We start from the raw sequence: 10161 nt of genomic DNA, 5'->3' as shown, positions 1-10161 counted from the left end.
TTAAACCCATGGCTTCAGGCTATGCTAGGTTCCTGTTCCACTACAGAGCAACAACAAACCCTGTTTATTCCGGTTAGTTTTGATAACGATTTTGATTTATGTTTAATCTAAGAGAAAAGATCTGATAAAAGAAACTGCCAAAAGCAACAAGCTAATAGTTTTCCTGCTCTTACAGTAAAGCTTCATTGTGCTCCTTTTTTTTTCAAAGTAAGATATTCTGATCTTGTGATAATGCTATAGCAAAATAGTTTATTTATTTTGCATCAAATGATTCCGTATATGAGTTCATTTCTCATGATAAATATCAGTACATTAGTCAAGCTTCTTGCTATGGTCTCCCTTGACCCGCTGTAATCCAAATGGTTTGAGAAACGATTAATTATGTGCCTCATCAAGAGATATTCTATCTGGGCCCTCTCTTAAGTTTGATGAATACATCATTCACTGATTGCTGAGAAAAATGTAAAAGGGAAGAAATGGTCATTCTGTAGTAAATCATTGAAAACCACCCAATCAATCTGAAAAGATTCCACATAATAGCTTGAGAATCATCTTTTTTTTTTTTTTTTAATATGAAACACTTCATGAATTTGCGTGTCATCCCTTCTCAGGAGCCATGCTAATCTTCTCTGTATCCTTCCCGGTTTAGTATGCATGCTGTGAAGCAAGCACCCATCCTTTTATTTAATTAAGATTTTATTTATTTAAGGCTAAAAGAAATGAGCATGAATAATCTTGTAAATTTTCTAGTGAAAGTTAAAACGGTGAGATACTGTCTGTAATTATTTTCTTTCCTCCCTGTGTTTTGAGAGAAAAATTACATTTCTGAGGAAATAAGAAAACACCACTTTATGTAGTGTTTGGTATATTATAATCCTTCTTACAAATCAAGCAGTTTTAAGTGTGTACTGGATTCCCTCTTCCCCAGTCAACTCCCTGAAAACAAAAGGCAGGGAAGGGAGACACTTCACATTTAGATGTGAAATATCTTTGGAGAGCCAGGCATTCTTCCTGATCAAGAAATAAAGAGCTTTTCTAGGGTCCTCATATAGTCTTCTAAAATTTTCTTAACTTCTAGGTCAGCATGTATAAGGATTTATAATTAAATATACATTTGTGTGTGTGCGTGTGTGTGTGTGTGTGTGTGTGTGTGTGTGTGTGTCTTAGTAATGATAAAATCACTCTAGAGGTGAATGTTATATTTTAAGTACAGTTGATCACATGAAAGTCCTTATGGAGCAGAATAACATTGAGACAAAAGGTCATGTGTAATGTTAAAAATAGAATTAGGGGGCTGGGAAGTAGTTCAGTGGTGGAACACTTTCCTGGCACGTCCAAGGCCCTATATTCAAACCCCAGTACCAGAAAAAAAGGGGGGAGGAGCCGGGCTGGGCACCACCCGCTGGTAATCCCTGCTACTCAGGAGGCTGAGATAGGATGACAGCAAGTTTGAGGCCAGCCTGGGCAACCTATGGATATCCTGTCTCAAAACAAAAAATAAAAAGGGCTGGGGATGTAGTTCAGTGGTAGAGTACCTCTGAGTTCAATCCCCCATACTGCAAAATAAATAAATAAATAAATAAATTCAATTGGTGATAGAATAATTTATATCAATTTAGCATCTTTTATAAGTTAACCATACAATTTATTTGACAAAGCTTTTATTTCGTGAACTGGCTAATGGTGTTGAAATTAAGGAGGAGGGCTGGGGATGTGGCTCGAGCGGTAGCGCCTGGCATGTGTGCAGCCCAGGTTCGATCCTCAGCACCACATACAAACAAAGATGTTGTGTCTGCTGAAAACTAAAAAATAAATATTAAAAAAAAAAACTAAAAAAAAAAAAAAAAGGAAACTAAGGAGGAAAAACACCAGCTCTTCTAAAGGGTAAATTTGTGTTTGTTTTTTTCAATTAGTTTTACTTATGTATTTTCTTGCAATACTAGAGATTGAACCCACAGCATCATGCATGAGAGATAAGCCCCCTGCCACTGACCTATATCCCCAGTCACCTGTCCAGTTATATTTTTCAATGTCATATACCTAAATGAATTCTTCCCTGACCTTCACAAACCTATAAAGGTTTGCTTACCTTTATAGCTGCAGAGCCTAGTACAGTGCCTCATAAATAGTAGGGCTCAATAATATTACTTAACTGACCATAAAGATTACTCAGTGAATTTTGGTAAACAACATTCATGCTGGGCACAGTGGTACATGCCTTTAATCCCAGTGACTCAGGAAGCTAAAGCAGGAGGAACAAAAATTTAAGACCAGCCCAAGCAACTTAGTGAGACTGTGTCTCAAAATATAAAAAGGGTTGGGATATGTAGCTCAGTGGCAGGCAGCACAAACCTGGGTTTAATCCCAGTACAGAAAAAAAAAAAAAAAAAAGATAAAACCCAGCATTCATGCCCACAGAGAATCTCCTCATAACTAACATTTATTTTTGTATCAGAGGCAAAGGTGGATTGAACGAGGAGGGAAGTAAAGTTCTTATTATCATCAAATCCATAAATTTCTGGGTTCCTCTTAATTATAAAGGCGTTAAAAGAATGTTGAGAACCTGGGAAAGTTAGCCTCATTTTTAAAAGATGTGTAAAATCTGTTCAGCTACTTCACTAGACCAAGACTTTGATTGACAATAGGTTCCATTTCCAGGAAAAAGAGGATGAAATTTTCTCCAAACAATTTTCAAGAGCAAACAATTTCACTATAAACTCTTATGGTTGTCCAATCATGAGTTGCTTATAATTAAAACCAGTTTACCTGACTACATTCAAAAGGAAGCAAGTAACAACCATGCCTAATTTCATAAGTTGCATTTAACACATTAGGTAATACTTAACATTTCCTGAGTACTTGTTAAATACAGTGCAATGCTAAGCAACTTCACATGCGTTCCCACAGTTAATTCTCACAGTACTGTGAGGTACTATTATTATTTCCAAGAGGCTACGAGGTTGGACATCTGGAAAAGTGGCAAAGCCCAGGGTTATGTGTGCCTCCAGGGCCTGCCTTCTTCACCCCTCTACATGGTCTCTGTGATAATCACCTATTACAGTGCTATCTGCATTAGTGAACTGTGAGAGGCTCATGGACAAGAAGTACATTCCACTTATCTTTGTACCTCAAACTGGAGCAGAGCGCTAGAGACTAACAGGCGCCCAGTCGATGCTGAGTGGATAAAGCAGCATGTGCTTTCCCAGTCATCAAAATTATATTGGCTGGGAGTGGTAGGGCACATCTGTAATCACAGTGACTCTGGAGGTTGAGGCAGGAGGTTTGCAAATTGGAGGCCAGCCTGAGCAACTTAACAAATCCCAGCCAAAATAAAAAATAAAAAGGGCTGGGATGTAAAGCTCAGTGAGTGGTAAAGTGTTACTGAGTTCAATCTCCACTACTGGGGAAAAAAAAAAAAATGACAATAAATATCCCCCACAAAACTATGTTTAATATGAATTTAATGCTAAATATATTTATATACTATGTAGAAATAAAACAAAGAAGAAACATTTATACAATGACAAATGATTACATATAATTCAATACATGTCTTCTTACATGTATTGAATTATTAATACATGTTTTCTCTTGAAGCATAAGAAACTACCATTGTATTATGTCAGACATAGTCAAAGTCTAGTGACAGTAAATTTTATGTGGAACAACCTAATAAATAAAAAGCTATGTCAACTCTTAGCTATATAATTAAGCAGAATGTTTCACTACCAGACTTTTGGTTCATCATTATAAACTGATAAAGAGAAAATTTTACGATAAGTTAAAGATTTCACATCTATATGGCACTTTCTCCTACATTCAACAGTCAACATGGACCTAATTTTATATTCAATTATTTTTCATGCCATTAGAGAGACTTTGGTCTTAATGAAAATTCAACCAGGCATAATATGTCTTGGACTTGACTTGGATTCTCTCTCTTTTCCAAGCGGCCAGGCTGCATACCTCTTTCATCAAGTCCCCCCTGTTTAATATTAATTCTGCCTTTATCCCAAACCCTGACCCACTCCATAGTTTTCCTTAAGTACTTTAATGTTAGATTACATGTGTTTATAGTGACCACCTTTTGAATAGCATTGGTCTCTACTATATCTAATTATTGCTTTCTATTGTATCTAATTATGTAAAGCTTTGTAATGGAGGAACTATCCCCAGTTCATTGAGTTATTATATTAGGTGACTGGTTGACTATGGACACTTAATAATCATTTTGTTTTTCAAAACATCAAATGTAAAGAAGGCAAGGTGGCACATCCCTGTAATTTAGCTATACAGGAGGCTGAGGTTGGGGGATCCCAAGTTCAAGGCCAGCCTCAGCACCTCAGGGAGACTCTGTCTTAAAGTAAAAAATAAAAAGGACTGGAGATGAAGCTTAGTGGTAGAGTACCCCAGGGTTCAAATCCTAGTACCACAAAACAAAACAAACACAATATCAGCACTTCAGAGTGTAACTCTGATACCATTTTAAGCACAGGTGGGAGCTTTGCTTCTGCATGATTTCTAAGAGAAGACTGTGGCTCTCCTTATGGAATTATTTATGAAACTTTATGAAATTAATTACTGCCTTTGTTCCACTTTGCTTGGAACTTTGTCACCTAGGAATTGCCTTTCAGAGGTGTCTTCTAATGATAATATGTTGTGATTCTATAATATCCTCCTAAAAACATGCTGTTGACCATTCCAGGGTTGAAAAGCATAAAACATGGATATTTTTAATTCAGTAACCCTGGTAAAATTAGCATTTTTAGAATTTAAATGTAGCCTAAAGTCATCTTGATCCCTAATTTCATCCTGCACCATTCTGTCTTACATCAGGAAGAAACCATTGTAAATTGTATCCAACATATTTTTGTTGTTCCTGCTGACTTGTGAGTTGTTCCCAATCATTTGCCAGGTTTAATTTGTGAGAAGGATGACAAGAAGGAGAAGATTATAGCATAATTGGCTATGTCCACAGCTGAAAAGCCATCTGTTTCCCACTTGTGGTTCAGGGTGATTATACTGAGAGCTGCCTTTTACATTAGGTAGCAAGACAAAGTCCCTTCTCAGATACATATTAGAGAAAGTTCACACCATATTTACAATTTAGGGGAGCTCATTTTATATCCAGTTGCAGTTTAGACTTCATAATACCCCTGTACCATCTATTTTTAATTGACTTATATTTGGGTGGTGGGAAAAAAACTGACTTAAAAAAAAAAAACAGAATTTGTGCCTTTCCTTAGAAAAATACAAAAATAAAATACAAAAGTTCCTTTGTTAAGGTAAGTTGAAAGATTGTGGGCAATTTTTTAACATTTAAAATTTTTTAAATAGTTGAAAAACTCTGATCTGTGTTTAATTTCTTAAGGGTTTTACAATTACTTAGTTCCTAAGCAGCTATTGGAGCAAAAATTGTTCCAACTGTAAAAATGTGTCACCATTCTCATGATGGAAACCATTTACTTTTAAAAAACAATGAAGGAAAAAAAGACTACCTAAGAAGAAGGATGACAGAAATATAATGAAATAATAACTAAACTTAAGTCACAAGAAAGATAATTAATGGAAAAGGAATAAAAGCAAATCTAGTATTTACCAGATACTTTCCCCATATTATTCAGTAATTCTCAAACATACACCCACACACAAACCATAAAGAGAGACTTATCATTACTAAGTAAACTGAAGCACTAACACCACAGAAATAAAAGATCATAAGAGACTACAAGCAGCAATTATGTGAGAATAAATTGGATAACTTAGAAAAAATGGATAAATTCCTAGAAACATTCAACCTACCAAGACTGAATCATGAAGAAATAGAAAACCTGGACAGACTAATAAAAGCAAGGAGATTGAATCAGTTATCAAAAGCCTCCCCAGAACAAAAGCCTGGGGTCCTAGAAGATGATGTCAAGGGTCGATTCTATAAAACATTAAAAAAAAATTAACAACAATACCTCTCAAATCTTTCCAAAAGATTGAAGGGGGAAAAAAAAAAAACCAAGATTGAAGGGAAGAGAACAGTTCCAAACTCACTTTTTGAGGCCTATATTCCTCTGATACCAAACCCACACACAAAAGCAATACAAGAAAAGAAAATTATAGGTCAATATCCCTGATGAATATGGTAACAAAAAACCTCAACAAAATACTAGCAAATCTATTTCAGTAAAGCATTAAAAGGACCACATACCAAATAGGATTTCTCCCTCAGTTGCAAGGACATTTCAGTATACCCAAATTAGTTAACGTGATATATCAAATTATCAGAATGAAAGATAAAAATCACATGATCATCTGAACAGATGCAAAAAGAACATTTGACAACATTCAACACCCTTTTATGATAAAAACTGTCAACCAACTGAATACACAAAGTATTGACTTCAACATCATGAAGACCACATATGAAGAGCACACAGCTAACATCAATGGTAACAAACTGAAAGTTTTTCCTTTAAGATCAGGAACAAGGCAAGGATGCACATTTCGGCCATAGCAATTAGACAAGAGAAGAAAAAGAGATAGAAAAGAAATAAAAGAAATCCTCAAAAACAGAAAAGAAATGTTTGCAGATGATACTACCTTACATGTAGAGAACTTTAAAAGAAAGATTTAAAAGAACTTTAAAAGAAAGATTCCACTAAAAAACTGTTATAATAAAAAACTTCAGTAATGTTTCAGAGTACAAAAATCAACATACAAAAATCAGATGTATTTCTATATACTAATGCTATAGTTTGTATCTGGAATGTCCTCTAAAGGCCCATGGGTTAAAGGCTTGGTCCCAGCCTGTGGTACTTTTGGAAGGTGGCAGAACTTAAAAGAGGTGCGGCCTAGCAGAAGGACTTAGGTTGTTGTTCGCATGTCCTTGAAAAGGATTATAGGATACTGGTCTCTTCCTCTCTCTCTCCTTGCTTCCCAAATGCCAGGAGGTAAAGCAGCTTTTTCTACCATGTGCTCCCACTATGATGGACTTACATTGCCATGGGTCCAAAAGCAACAGAAACAGAAACCTCCAAAACTATGAACCAAAATAAATCTTTCCTCTTTTTATATTGATTTATATCAGGTATTTGTTATAGTAATGGAAAAACAACAACCAGAAACTATCCCAAAAGAAAAGCATTTCCATTTACAATAGTATACAAAAAAAAAGAAAGAAAGAAAGAAAGAAACCCTTAGTAATAAATTTAACCAAGGAAGTGAAAGATACAAATTACTGATGAAAGAAGGTAAAAATAAGCCATATTTGCAATCTCAACTAATCAGGAGGCTGAGGAAGAAAGATTGCAAGTTTAAGGCCAGCGTTTGCAACTGGGCAAGACCCTGTCTTAAAAAATAAAAAGGTCTAAGAGTGTATAAAGAGCCCATAAATTCAATCCTGAGTCTCCCTGTCTGTCTCTGTCTCTCTCTCTGTCTCTGTCTCTCTCTCTCTCTCTCACACACACACACACACACAAATACAAATATCCCATATTTATGGATTACATTGTTAAAAAATGTATCAAAATATCCACCCCAAGAGATCTTCAGAATTAATTCTATGATTCACAAAGGCATTTTTTACAGAAATAGAAAAAAAAAATCTAAGACTATAGGGCTTGGGTTATACTCAGTGGTAGAGTGCTTCCTAGCATGTGTGAGGCACTGGGTGTGATCCTCAACACCATATAAAAATAAACAAATAAAATAAAGGTATTTTCTGTCCATCTACAATTACAAAAAAAAATTTTTTTAAAGAAAACTACTAAGACTGTAATGTAAATAGTCAAAGCAATCTTGAGAACAAAGTGCAAAGTTAGTGACATCACATTTCCTGATTTCAAAATATATTACAAAGTAACAGTAATTAAAATTTCAGAATATTGGCATAAAGACAGACATATAAACAATGGAACAGAATTGAGAAATGAGTTATAAGCTCATATATATATATATATATATATATATATATATATATATGCAGTCAACTGATCTTCAACAAACATGCCAAAAATACACAGCAGGGAATGGATGGCCTGTTTTCCTGAAACCCTTTGCTAAAGGTGTCGGGAAAGCAGGACATCCACACGCATAAAAATGAATCTGGGGGCTGGGGCTGGAGCTCAATGGTAGAGCGCTTGCCTAGCATGTGTGAGGTACTGGGTTCAATCCTAAGCACCACAAAAAAGTAAAGAAATAAAAAATAAAGGTATTGTGTATATCTACAACTAAAATAAATTTTTAAAATGAATTTGGACTCTTATCTACACACCATACACAAACATCAACTCAAAATAGTTTTAAAGACCCAAATGTAAGGGGTTGCAGTTGTGGCTCAGTGGTAGAGCACTTGCCTCGCATGTGTAAAGTACTAGGTTTGATCCTCAGCACCACACAAAAATAAATCTATAAAGGTATAAAAAATGAGGTGTTACTATATTTTTTAAAAAGGACCTAAATGTAAGACCTGAAACTGCAAAACTCCTAGGAGAATCAGAGGGAACATTAGCCTGGACAATGATTTCGTGAATATGATACAAATGTACAGAAAATGAAAGCAAAAATAAACAAGTGGGACTGTATCAAACCAAAAGCTTTATGCACTGTAAAGGTAATGAAAAGGTAATCAGTGGAATGAGAGAAAATCTCCAGCATCACAGAAAATAATTAAATAAAAATAAGGAAATCCTCTACGTAAAGCAACCTATCAATTCAATGCACTCTCTACCAAATACTAATGACATTCCTCACAAAATTAGAAAGAAAAATTCTAAAATTCATGTGAACCACAAAACACATGGAATAACCAGAATAATCTTGAGCAAGAATAACAAAACTAGAGACATCACACCATCTACTTTAAAATATGAAATAAAATATACTACTGAAAAGGAATATTCCACCTTCTGTGTTATTTATCGCTAATCAAATTAAAAAACCCTAATAGTAAAAGTATTAAGGACTGCAAGACTGAAGAAAATAGGTATTCTCAGATGCTATTGGTGCCAGTCTAATTGGAAACGACTTCCTAGAGAGGAAATTGACACTGTATTTGAAACTTTAATGAACCTTTTGACCAAGAAATTCCATTTCTGAGACTTACGTACAACAATTTTCACATGCACTGAGAAATACCTAGTAGTGTTTTTTTCCTCTAACACTGCAATTGGGCAGGTGTGGTGGCACCTTCCTGTAATTCCAGTGATTCAGAGGCTGACAGGAGGATCACAAGTTCTAGGCCAGCTTAGTGAGACCCTGCCTCAAAATAAAAAATAAAAAGGGCTGGGATGTAGCTCAGTGGTAAAGTACCCCTGGGTTCAGTCCCTGCCACTGCAAAATAAATAAAATACTACAATTGTGAAAGAAGAAAAAAAATCTATAAAGAATCTAAGTGATTACAGTAAGAAAATGGCCAAATAAAATTGTGATATATATACATACCATGGAATACTATCCAGTATTAGATCAAAGTTCAGCAAATTATGGTCCGTAGGCTAAATCTGGCCTACAGCCTGGATTGTAAGACCCACAACTAAGAATATTTTTCACACTTTTAAATTATATATATGTATATACATATATATATATAATTTTTTACAGCAAGCTTCCTGACTGTTTTTTTGTTTTTTGTAAAATTATCTTTTGCCTTGCTCAGTAGCACTTTATTTGGTCTTACTGGGGGCAAATGTAAGCTGCAGCATTGCATTTATCCCAGTAACTTTCATTTTCACCACCTCTCTCGTACGTACTCTTTTAGACTCAACTAATGTCTTACTACTTTTATTTTAGTATAAAATATTTTATCAACTTCATCGAAGAATATTTTATATATAATACCTACAGTAATTTAAAGAATTTTGTGGCTTAGTGGCAGAATGCTTGCCTAGCATGTGTGAGGCCCTGGGTTTGATTCTCAGCACCACATAAAAATAAATAAATAAAATAAAGATATTATGGTCAACTAAGAAATAAATATTTTTTTTTAAAAAAAATTTTACATACAGATAAGTTTTGACAACAGGAATACCATTGTTAAATTATAGAACATTCCCACCACCCTGAAACGTTTCCTCATGCCTTTCTGCAGTCCAGTCGTCGATGTGCCTTGGCTCCAAGTACCTGCCGATCTGGGTTTTTTTTTTTTGACACTGTAGATCAGTTTGCATTTTC

General features: G+C 35.0%; 1 non-coding gene across 1 annotated transcript; it reads right to left on the bottom strand.

Annotated features, from left to right (window-relative positions):
- Positions 1 to 566: 566 nt before the first annotated feature.
- On the bottom strand, positions 567 to 672 carry LOC120883779 (U6 spliceosomal RNA). Its single transcript, XR_005725978.1, has one exon. It is a non-coding gene; the product is annotated as a U6 spliceosomal RNA (small nuclear RNA).
- Positions 673 to 10161: the final 9489 nt, after the last annotated feature.

Source organism: Ictidomys tridecemlineatus, chromosome 7 (assembly GCF_052094955.1).
Source record: "Ictidomys tridecemlineatus isolate mIctTri1 chromosome 7, mIctTri1.hap1, whole genome shotgun sequence".
Lineage (NCBI taxonomy): Eukaryota > Metazoa > Chordata > Mammalia > Rodentia > Sciuridae > Ictidomys > Ictidomys tridecemlineatus.
Note: the sequence above shows the minus strand (reverse complement) of the source record. Positions and strands in the feature narration are given on the sequence as shown.